Genomic DNA, 12,213 nt, shown 5'->3' on the forward strand with positions numbered 1-12,213 from the left:
TAGGAGCCAGAAATTCCCCAGTCAGCAATGCACTTCTAAACACAAGCCTGACTGACTGGAATAACTTATGTGCTTAAAATTACATGCACACTGAAGTAATTGCCAAACTGGGGCCAGCAGCTATATCTGACATGGTGAGCCGAAACATTCCCGACCCCAGTATGTACCAGTGTTTCTGCTGATGAACCTGCACAAAGACCTGTGCCATTAATATGTAACTGAAGCCCTTGACTGAAAGGCTATGAAGGACCTACTGCTAAACATTAAACTAGACATTTGTCCACCTGGACAAAGATCATATGGGTGCATGTGCAGCACATCAAAGCCTGATGTAGCCGGTAAAGACAAATGAGCTGGCTGGCAGTCCTTTCAGATTTTCTGGACAGCTGTGTGTGTGCTTTCAGAACATACTCTCATGACACCCAGGACAAGCAGATTCCAAATTCAACTCCTGAATGAGGACATGAACCTCAGACTGAAGGGAATTCCTCTGGTTTGTTATCTGTTGAGCTTTTCATCTGCGTTTGCTTCCAGCTGATGTAATGACACCTCATCAAAATGATTTCTAAGGATATCATAGCATTGCTCAGAGTGCCTGCTGCATAATTCAGGGCTAAGCACCACAGCAAGGGGATTAGCCCTTCGTTTCCTTTCATGACCCTTAGAAGAAAGAGTTCATTTCAGAATAAAATCTAATATCTGCTCCTTTTCAAATCCAGTGGGTAGCTGAAAATTCAGGGCTGGCAAATCAAGCAGACAGACTGCAGGCAGAGAGATTGCACACAGAGTCAGGATGTTCCCTGGCATGATCCTATTTATGAACAGCAAACATGAATTCCTCCTTCTGTCAGTAGAGGAGAAATACATGAAACAGGGACAATGTCCGAGGTCACAGCTGCAAATACCTTTGAAGGTGAAATTGTTGGTGTGGAAAACCTTTACTACTGCCTTAATCAAATTTCACTGTAGGGCCAAACTAAAAAAATAAAAAAGGATGCAATTAAAAATTAAAGTCCAAAACTGTTCCTGAAAACTCCTACTCAGCTGCTCCATAACCTTGAAGCTGTCTGAACTATCTGGTTCACTAAGTTGCCTAAAGCTGCCTTTGCACAGACTCAGAACAGCCTGTCCTGGCAAAGCAGAGCAGGTCACTGAAATAGTGTCTGCCTGAACAGCACCAAAATCCAAAGAGCAAGTGCTCTTGTAGGCCTGTGTTGGACACTTTCATTTCACACCAGCAAGCCTCCATCTTTTCTCGTGGTTCATAAGAACTTCAGTTACACTGACATGCTAAGGAAGAAAGAAAAAAATAGATGAGTGCAAGGACACGCAGGTGTGAATTTCAAGTGACATTCCCACATGCTAAAGAAGGACAAGATCTCAGGACTGCTGCTGTCCATGCCATCTCCTCTGAGCTACTCCTGGTGAAGTTGCATTGCCAAGTATGAAAGCATTAACTGCACTTAACACTGAGCAGGTTCAGAATTCCCCAATCACCTAACAGGTATCCAGGAGCCTATAAAGATGCACCTGATTACTGGATTTATGAGATATTACCTGCACTTATATGCACTGTAGGCACGTGAATGATGAGCCAGCCTGGAGGATGAGGAGGTCTAGTGACCTCGTGCTTTTTCTCAAAAAATTGCTGTTACTGGGGATGCATTTTAGTGAACTAGAAGGTGAATTAGAATCGTCCACCTTGATGATATCAACAGACTGTCTAAGCCTGGACCACTACCATGAGAGAAATATTTTCGTTGATTCCAAAGGACAGTCACAAATCTTCTGAGGGAAAACACACAGACCACAACTTCTGTGTTTCGTTTGTGGAATAATTAGTGATACCACCTCTGTTAAAAGCTCCTTGTACAGGAGAAGTGGGATGAAGCAAACTATTACTACAATACTTAAATGTGCCCTTCTGTGATTACATCAGTCAGTCTATTTGTTAAAATAATTTTATTGGGACTTTCTTTAGCTTTTAAAACAAAAAAAAAAATTAAAGGCCAGAGTAACTGCAACAGTGACTGTCTTTCCAGGTGCTCCTCATCACAGCCTGGCACCAAATCAGCGAGAAGGAGTTTCTTACTGCACTTATTTTCCATGCCTGTGCCATCAGGGCTGACTTAATCTAATCAGTGCAAGTTCACTTGCTGTGTCTTCTGCTGCTGATCATGGTTAAGAGGTTTTTACTCTCCGGACACTTAATCCTATGTCTCTGTCAGAGTTCCACCTATCTCAGCTCTTCATCTATCTAATTATTACAGAATGCAGTCTGACTGTGTAAAAGAGCCAAGTTGGAAAAAAAAAATTAATAAAGTAGATCAACTGGTAGAACTGACATGACAAGAACTTCTGGAGAAAAAAAGGTTATAAGATGTAGTCAGACCAAGCATCTCTTAAGCAACTTAATTTAGCCCCTCTCACTGTGCCCCAAGACCAACTGCTCTTTGGAGGAACAACAGCCTTTTTGTGGCAGGGTTTGTATGTTGCCTGGCCCTTTATGCTGACAGGAGTCTCAGGTGATAAAAAATAATTTAAAAAAAAAGTGAAAGAAAGTATGCAAAATCTTCATAATTCTTCAAAGTAAAGCCTATTTTCATTTGTTTGTTTTACAGCCTGAATATTACCACACTGTCAAGCTCATCTCCCCCAAGACACTTGATGGTTAAATTTTGCAACTAATCATGAGTGTCTACTTAGGAAAAGGAGTTTTTAAATATTTTTTCTAATCCTCTCCTGGGCTTTAGGTGCTATTGAGGCATACAGGTATCAATAAAGCTAATTTGATTTTCAGCCAAATGCAATTTAACCACTCATAATCCAGTTCCTTCAAAGTCTGCCACAACAGTGTAAGCATCTATAATGTTTGCAAAAATTTCCAGTCTTCTTTTTCCAAGAGAATACTGATCAGCAGATAGGAAAGAACAGTAAAAATTGCCCCTTCTCAGGCCATGCTATGACTTCCCATTCAAAGCCAGTGTCACTTATTGTCTTTGAAAGTATTTATTTATATTTCATCACTCTCTAAAGCCTCAAAGCAAAGCAGAGCTTTGTTAGGCCTGGCATTACATAAGGCAGAGGAAGAGAGAGCTTTTGTCCTGAAGTGTTTTCAGTCTAAGTAGGAAAAACAAAAAGAGCATGTAAAAGGAACAGAAGGAAATAAGTGACTTGTCTGAGATCATACAGCCAGTCAGGAATGCAGCGGTCTGGCCTGTAATACTCAATAAAGTCAGTCCTTTTTTCAAAAGAAAAATATAATTATTGTGATAACCTGTTTCTGTCCCATCTCCACTGTAGAACACATATATTGCTGTCATATAATTTCAGCGCTTGACAACTACAAGGATTTAAGGAGCTTTAATTGCTGGTTCTTTCCCACTGTGCAAAAACTGAAGTTGAAAGTCTGATCCCTGTTTGGGGGGATACCCTGTTGGGTAGAGAGGTTATGATCATTTCACATTTAACTGGCTCCCTACCCCCAGCACTGGATTTTATTAGGTCAGTGTTTCAAAGACATGGCTATGATGTCCAGTAGGGATATGGCAGCGTTCAAACAAACCTTGTACTCAGAAGAGCACAATACAAGAGGCTTCTTCTCAGAAATATCCCATTACATACACTCATTTTCAACTGAGACTGAATTAGTCAAAGCCTATTCAATGTACTTACATTAACGCTACAAACTCCTTTGGATTGCAAATCAGATTGGCAGAAACGGGAAGAAAAGGTTTGTTCAGACATTAGGAACAATTCAGGCATCCAAGCTCACAACAGTTATGACTCAATCAGGCTTGATTTCTGGCAGATTAAAATGTGTTGTTTGTACCAAATAAAGCATTAATAATAGCATTGCCTTTGTCTGCCTCTTGCACCCCACCGCTGCTGAAGCTGTAGGAGACAATCCCCCCCACCCCTGACACTCACAGAGACTTCACCTTCAGCTTGCTGCTCGTGGGAGATTTTCTGGAGGGGCAAGGCTGGGCTCAGTGATGCAGAAGACTCTTCAGGGAGCTCCCAGCTTGCCAAGTCCCAGGGTCAGCGTGGTGAGATAGTTTCTATTCTTCAAGTTGTTCTGATCCAACCACTCTTCTCTAGAAATGATAACAAAATGGTGTTCTCATTAATGCATTTGATGAATCACATTATAAAGGGTGCAACTCTGACCCTTGCATTAACCTTTTTGTTTTGCTTTATTCTTGGAAGAAGAACTAACAAGGCTGATTTCCTCACACTATAAGAATGCATTATCATTTCTTTGGCCCACTGAGTAGGATGCTGTCATCTTTTTGAAACAACAGTGAAAAGAAGCGTAATAGAAGTTTGTGTGATGTGATGTAATTTGGGGAAAACAAACTCCCTTCTCTTTGTTTTGTTCCTGCATCCACTACACAGTCAAGAGAATGTTTTTCAAGCAACTGTAGGTAAGTAGCAATTACAGTACCGTGACTTTTTATGCACTTTAGCCAAAGGAAGTTTTGCTTTAACGTGCATAAAATGAGTGATGCAGAGACACAATTATAGTCCCTTCCATTGAGAAGCACACAAAATACCAGACTACAGTGAGCAGCCTGATATCCTTACACACTCTCCCACTCTTTGCTCCCTATGATACTTCAATTTGTGTTGCTTTGTGGCAACTGGTGTTCTCACCACTGGAGAGACCTGCCCTCCATTCCCCAGCAGTACAGGAAGCTGACTTTTGTACCATCTATCACTGCATAAAACTACATCACCTCACCACAACTTCTCCTGGGACATAAAGCATTAGACTTCGTAGCTTCTAAAGTTTTACTTTAACAGTATCCACCTACTTCATCTTTTTTTCCCCTACTTACATTTCAGAAACTCAGGTGGCCAGAACGCACCATTTACGCAATGCAGAATGTCTCCAGCAGTAACACAGCACAAATGGACTCCTTTGGAAAACATAATTGCTGGGTTGGAGTTTTCAATACATTTCTGAAAACATAATCTCTTATAATTTGAGTCCTGACTATGCTACCACCTACTAACACATAGAAAGACTCGCTGTAGTGGAGCTGCTCTTTAGTCTCACCGTGATTAACACCTGACACAAGAGATGTAAATTCCCCAGCAGCTGTGAGCTAGGATTGGAACAACGTTGAGGTTTTTGTGAGTTTGAGTTGGATTTTTTCTTCCAGTGATGAGGAAAAACAGAAAGCCATAAGAAACATGGGAGGCAATATTTTTTTCCTGTTTTCTCTTTCTCTCTTCCCATTTCTCAAACACAAGAGATTTTTTTTTTCCTTTCAGAATTTCCTTTGGAAATTTTAAATGCTGATGGGGAAATTTGTGCAATGAGTTTTGGAGAAATCTCCTTTCCCGTGCTTCGTGTGCTCTGCCAAATTTATACTTCCTTAACTACCTACATCACTAGGTGTTTCCTAAAATACAAGTCACAGATCATGAAACATTGGCTGTAGGTCTGGCTGATTATGTGATCCTGAAACCTTTTTGCAACTTAGTAACTAACCTGGATAAATATGTGAAAATACCTTCTTTCTTGACATTATATTTCCAAGTAGGCAATGGCAATTCCACAAGAGTTTTTATCAATCGTATATGGGAAGCAAGGAGGTAGGACTCAGCATTACCAGCTCCCAAATATTTAGGAGAATGTTTCTTGCTCCTCTGTCCTTGTCCCCAGTAGAATCAACAAGTTTACATGAGATCATTGAATTTCCTGCTATAATTCTAGCCCTCATATGGCCATATAAAAGTTGGAAATCATGATACCTAATATTTCTGTTATTTTGTGAACTGCTTTAGTTTAAAACTAATGTCTGATTCTGGTGGAGGTATGGGATGAGGTACCTGGAAATAGCAAAACATTTTGTCTGTGCTGTAAAAAACCTTGTATACAGACTACAAAACATTATTCTAGGGGAAATCCTAAGGTATTGAGTTCTTCTAGACACAGACAGATCTTGATGATTCAGATGCTTTGAATTTCTATGAGTGCTGATGTACAAAAGTTAATGAAATACAAATCAAGTATGCATCTGAAATCTTTCAGTATGCAGGAGGTTTGCCATTCTGTCCTCAGCTTCAAAAACTCCTAATTAGCAGCTGGTCTAATCTTTTAATGAGCCTGTAACATCATTTAACTCTGAAGCCACATGCTGTTCAGATTGCTTTTCCTATTTTAATGTGAATTAAATTAGGGTTTAACTTTTACTCATCTCCCAACTTTCTCAGCTGTGAATAATCCTCACAGCTCAGTGACTTGCCTGGTATTTGTTACCTGGGACATGCAGCTAAATTGCTACTACCTGTCCTAACAAGCCCTCTGACTGGGCCAGCTGACAAATGTCTAAAAACAAAATGAAAGGGGAAACAAATTCTCCTAAGCTTAATTGGGTGGTGTGAAAAACGGGTTACCTCATCAGCCTTTGTAATTTTCAGGGATTAATTAAAGGATAATGTTTGCTGCAGAGGAGTTTATGAGGCAATAAATAGCTTTTGCGGCTGATTAAATGCCAAAGCAAAGCTGATAAAGGCATCTAATAATTGCAAAAGTCATTTAGTACTTTGAATACATCCCTGCCACGGATGCAAGCCTTACTCTGTGACAGATCAGCAGCAGACTAACGAAATGCAAAGGAACCCCCCCTTGCCTCTAGACACCCTGAATGGGTAAACAGATAAATCTGCAAAGTGTGCAACTCAGCCCCAAATCCAGGCTGATCCTCACCTGGCAGGAATCCGACAAGATGCAGATGACTCTGGTGATTTTGCTGCTCTGCAAACACTCCAGCAGCACAAAGCTGCCTGCCCGGGCCCGGCATCCCTGTCTCGGCTTCACAGCCCTCAGGCCTTGCCCGCCTTGTGCTGGGCTCTGAGGCGTGGGTCGGTTTTGGGGCTGGCAAACCCGGGTGGGGGGTGAAAAGGGGAGAGGGGAGTTTCGAGGCTGGGTCACACAGGGTGCTGGTGACCATCGGGGGGACCTCAGAGGCGGTGGGGACCGTGATGGATCCCACACCATGGCCACCCCTGGGAGCTGGCGCGGTTGCTGGCACGGCCTCACAGGCACTGAGGGTCTGTCCGTCCATCCCTGCCCCCCGTGTGAGTGAAGTGGGGACAGAGTGAGTGTGAACCCCCAGTCCTGAGGAGCAGGGAGGGACTCGTGGCTCTGAGGCCTTTTGGGGCCTTTTTTTTTTTTTTTTTTTTTTTTTTTTTTATTATGAGTGTGAGGGATGGCGAGGGCGTGAAGGCAGGGAAGGGTTATGCTGGATATTTGGAAGAGGTTCTTTGCACAGAGGGTGGTTGGGCACTGGAACAGGCTCCCCAGGGAAGCAGTCAAACCTGACAGAGTTCAAGAAGTGTTTGGACAATGCTCTCAGGCACATGTTGGGATTCTTGGGCTGTCCTGTGCAAGCCAGGAGTTGGTCTTCAATGATCCATATCAGTCCCTTCCAACTCAGGATATTCCGTGGTTTTATGGTTCTATGAAGGCAGCATTGGCTGCTGCATCCTCACAGCCAGAGTTGGAGCTCTTGTGTAAGGGTTGTAGTTTCTCTCCAGGTTTCTGTGCAGGTGCAACAAGCTGTTCATAGGGTGTTCATAGCCGTCTGCCACTTCAGCTTATTTGGACCTCGATACTGGCTGGCTTGTTTTCTCCTTGGGGTGGCACAGCAGGCTCCTGTGTTGGTGGTTGGAGCTACTTTACCTGCTCGAGTGGGAAGAGGAGCAGCACACAAGAGGCTCCCAGGGGTCAGGCTTTCTAATCTCTTCCACAGCAGTACTGTAGTGGCTTCGGCAGCTGCGACCACATCTGTACTGGAGGCAAAAATACTGCACAGTGGGAAACCAGGAGAAATAAACCAAACTGAGCCAGGGAAAATGGGCTGATGGCAAGTGCATTCCATGTCCCTTCCTCCTCCTTCATTTTCCCTGGCCCTACACAGCCCATGTAAACTGTCATGGGGGTTTGTGTTTTTTCACTCTTCTTGCTTTGTTTGCTGCCTTGCTCTTCAGCTGATAAATAATAGGCACAGCCAACGAGTGATGCAACTTGTAACTGCGAGAACACACAGTTCTGCATTTTATAAACAATAATTAACTACTGCTGACTGCACCGGCCGTGAGAAGCCTGAAACGCTGATCACATCTTGCAGCTCTCACCAGGGCAGCAAAGAAAGCAGAAGTGTCAACTTTGAATTCTGCCAGGTTGTCCTTTCCAGCTTGCAAATGAACTGATAATTTAACTGATACGATGCCTAAGTGTTTGAGCATTAAATTAGTTGTAAACAAAGACAAACTCTGGTGGGCCAGCACTGACTGTTGGTTTTGTTAGTGTGCTGATTCCTTCCTCTGCCACCTCTTGAAAACACATTCTCTTGAATATGAGTATGGGCTGTATTTTGACTTTATGCCCAGAAATTAACTTTGCCCATGTTTATATAGGTATCCAAAGCATCCAAATGAACAGGAAATAGCACCTCAGTACTTTTAGTTTAGTTGACGATATTGTTGTGGTTTGTGAGTGATGATATTCACAAAATAGAAGCATGAAGATTGAACAGTTGCAAATGTCCCAGAAGTGTTTTATAATTGGGACTGTGTGGACATGTGGGCGGCGTGGAGAAATGGATCAGCATACAGTGCAGCATTTTCCTAAAGCCACACTTGGTTTGGTAGCGCAGAGTCAAAAGTCAATTTTGCTCCTAAGTGAGGTGGCTCTGATTCAGAAGAAAGGCAGGAATCAGAGTGTGTCATCTTCTGGTAGTAGATGTCTTTTTAATGCCTTCCTTCTCTGGCTACAGCAGAGATCGTGACAAATTGAACTGACTTTTTTCAAGTCCTGTTCTTGCAAAGCAATTAGATTTTAACATCTGCATTAGCTCTTCCCTTGGCTTACCGTTCCAGATTTCTACTTGAAGTCTTTATTTCTCAGATACTAGGCTGTGATTGATAATTAAATCGTTGCAAGTGCAGTATGAGTCATGTGAAACAGGGTCAGAATACATAAATGTGTATCTGGAGAGCACAACATTTACTCAGAGAACTAACACAGAAACAGCAGCAAAAAGCCCACTGCAGTTAACCACACAATTCACTTGCTCCCAGTATACTGGTAAGTATTCCTGGTTTCTCAATGGAGTACCTAAGCATCCAGCCTGCATAAACTGTGAAATGTAATTACCCTGACATATGGGAAATCTCTGGCAGGCACAGACTTGGCATGGACAGCACAGCATCACCCCGCAAAGGCCCCTGGAACTGGAGTGTATTGGAGACACAGCCAGCATGTTCTGAAAGCTCAGCTATTTCTGAGCCTCTGACTGAACAGCAGAGTAGTTCAATTTGCTGTGTCCCTGGAACAGCCTTTTGGCAGGATGCAGTATATCCTTTCTTTTTCCCCATTCCTGCAGCTTTTGCACCTGAGTCAGAATTTATGGGTTTGAAGTTTCTGGTCTCTGGATTGACTCCTTTTCCTCATCTGAAAAGGGAAATTGAGCAGTAAATGTTTTCCTTTAGTTTGTGGAATTTTCCTCTTATAACCTGGCAAATCCTGGTCTGAATTTTATGTTAAAGGAAAATACTGCAGGTCATCATCTGTAACTGTGTTTCTTGATTACTTGGTAAATTAATAACAGACACGCAACTCCAAGTTGGCCTACCCACATGACTTAGCTAAGAAAATAGAACTAGTGTTGAATGTGTGACTTTAAGATTTGGGGGAGGGATAGATAACCTAAGAAATTTCCTAAATTCATGTGTGCTGGTTTGTGCAAATGCAATGCCAGCTGGATACAACTTGAGATGTACAGTTGCAAGTTTGGATCCCAGTGTTTACAAGAAGTTCAAAAAAATGTCTTAACCTTAGCAAAGGACAGCTATTAAAGAACTCTTCTCTAGTCTTCTTGCATATTTACTGCAGCACTTCTCTGCCTGGATTAAAGAAAAAACTGCAGCTTCCAAGCTTTTGATTACAAAGCAACTTAGCACAAGTCAGTTATTGCTGTGGTCCTTAAAACCTTTAAAGCTTGCCATGTACCAAAGCTCTATTTAACACTGCACACCTCACTAGAGTTAACACTGTATTATTATTCATCATTTGTAAGCAAGTTAATAAAATCTTTGATATGTGAATATGTTTTCATCTTAGAAGTTTTCCACAGTTCCTAACATGGCTTAAGTTGCCCTATTTTCACTTGAATTAAGGCTTAATTAGAAAGATGTGCTCTTTGCCTTACAACCTTACCCTGCCTTACTGTGAGATGGTAGTAAAGTTGGGGATACCGCTAATGGTAAAAATAAGCATTTGCCTTTAAGTCTGGCAATTTTAAGGTAAAATTTAAGCTTTGTAGAGATAGTACAAAGGACTAAAGCAAAATATTCAACTTGAACTAATTAGAGTTACTAAATCACTGTCTATGTATACCTTGGATATTAAGTGTAATTTTGGTTTCTCTAAGCTTGGAGAAAACCTCCAAAAGCATTAGGAAGCAGGATTTAAAAAACAAACAAAACAAAAACACACCAACCTAGAAACCTGCAATAGCCATAACATTTGCAGAAAGCAAGGCAGTTTCCTGCTTAAATGGATTCCAAAGATAACATACATGGAAACAGACTTGCCAGATTGAATTCTTAGTTAAGCTAAGTACAACAGGCATTGCAGAAGTTGTGTTTATGCAGGCTTGGTGCATGTTTGCAGAAGGTAGCTCTTCGTTTAGCTTTAAGTAGAATTTCAAGCAGTCCTAAAACTTGGTTGGAAAGCACCATTAGGTGTACAGTTGTTTCAAAGTAGTTCTTCCAGCCCAGAATGTGGTCATCAGTAAGAGGTACTTAGTTTTCTCAGGTTAGCAAGCTTTGACTTGGGAACTACATTAATTTGAAGGTCTGGCTCTGATGACTATTGGTGCTTGTTTGATGCTAAATTACGAGATAGACTAGTTTAATTCTGTACAAATTACACACACTGCATCAAGCCTTGGGTATGAGGCACTGGAAAAGGCTGCCCAGAGATGTTGTGGATGCCCCATCCCTGGGAGTGTTCAAGGCCAGGTTAGGTGGGGCTCTGAGCAACCTGGTCGGACAGAAGGTGTCCCTGCCCATGGCAGGGGAGTTGGAACAAGATGGCCTTTAAAATTCCTTCCAACCCAAAGCATTCTATGACTCTATGTGCAGTTCTACTCACAGTTCATGGGCTTTTTCAGGCCTCCAGCCGGTCAAGATTTAGGCTATGTCTTCATTATATCTGCATTCCATGTCTGCAGTAGGGGCAGAGCTGGAGAGCAATATGGTTGGTGCTGAGACCTTGACACCTCTGAAGTTTTTATTTCAGCCTAGAAATAAAAAACCCCACCTTTTCTATTCCAGCCCAGACCCTGGTCTGGTCCAGTTGAATACCCAATAAACAGGCTGACTGCAGCTAGAGGCATTCCAAGAGCTATTTCTTGCTTGAGTTTTGCTGTAAATGAATCCAGTTCTGTGCACTGAGAACACTGCACAAACAAGCCAATCATGACAAATGGTCTGCTGGCTTGGAAAGCATAGAAGAGCTCTTCGTTAAATATTAAAGTAACTAAAAACAATGTTTTATATCCTTGGTGCAGTGTTCCTGCTGGTTTCCATTTTGAAAGTGTTAATTCACAGAACCCTTAAGGTCAGTCAGTACATATAATAATCTTGAAACAGTTATTCTAGGTTCTGCTCCCCCCTTTCTCCAGGTGCACAAGTCTTTTTGATGTCATATCCAAGAGAGCCATCACTAAAATTATTATGGTTGCATAGCAACCTCAATGTGATAAATAACTGGTTTAAGACAGTCTTTACCTGTGTATTTCTTTTCCACCAGGAGCCGAACAGTTTCCTACCACTGAACTCTTATGAACAAAACTCTTGAAGAAAAACATATGCAGTGTTTTATGACTAAAGAGGTTTCTTTATTCAAATATCTTGTTATTTCTAGGCACTGTCACCAAATTACTGCACCAAGTTATCTTCAAGTATGCAGTATTCCAGCATTGTAACTTCTCTGCAAACAGAACACCAAGCCCCATCTTGTCTTCCCTGCTTGGATCATCAGTTAAAAGCACAACAGAAATATTCTAAATATGAAGGTAGAAATGAACTAACACTAGTAATCCAGCTGTAATTTCCAAAAGCATTATTTTTTTTAATATAGCCAGCTAAGTCTTCTCTACAGAAACAAAACTAAACATGGACAAAACCAAG

This window comes from Manacus vitellinus, unplaced genomic scaffold (assembly GCF_001715985.3).
Source record: "Manacus vitellinus isolate BGI_N305 unplaced genomic scaffold, ASM171598v3 scaffold_15_pilon, whole genome shotgun sequence".
NCBI classification, from domain to species: Eukaryota; Metazoa; Chordata; class Aves; order Passeriformes; family Pipridae; genus Manacus; species Manacus vitellinus.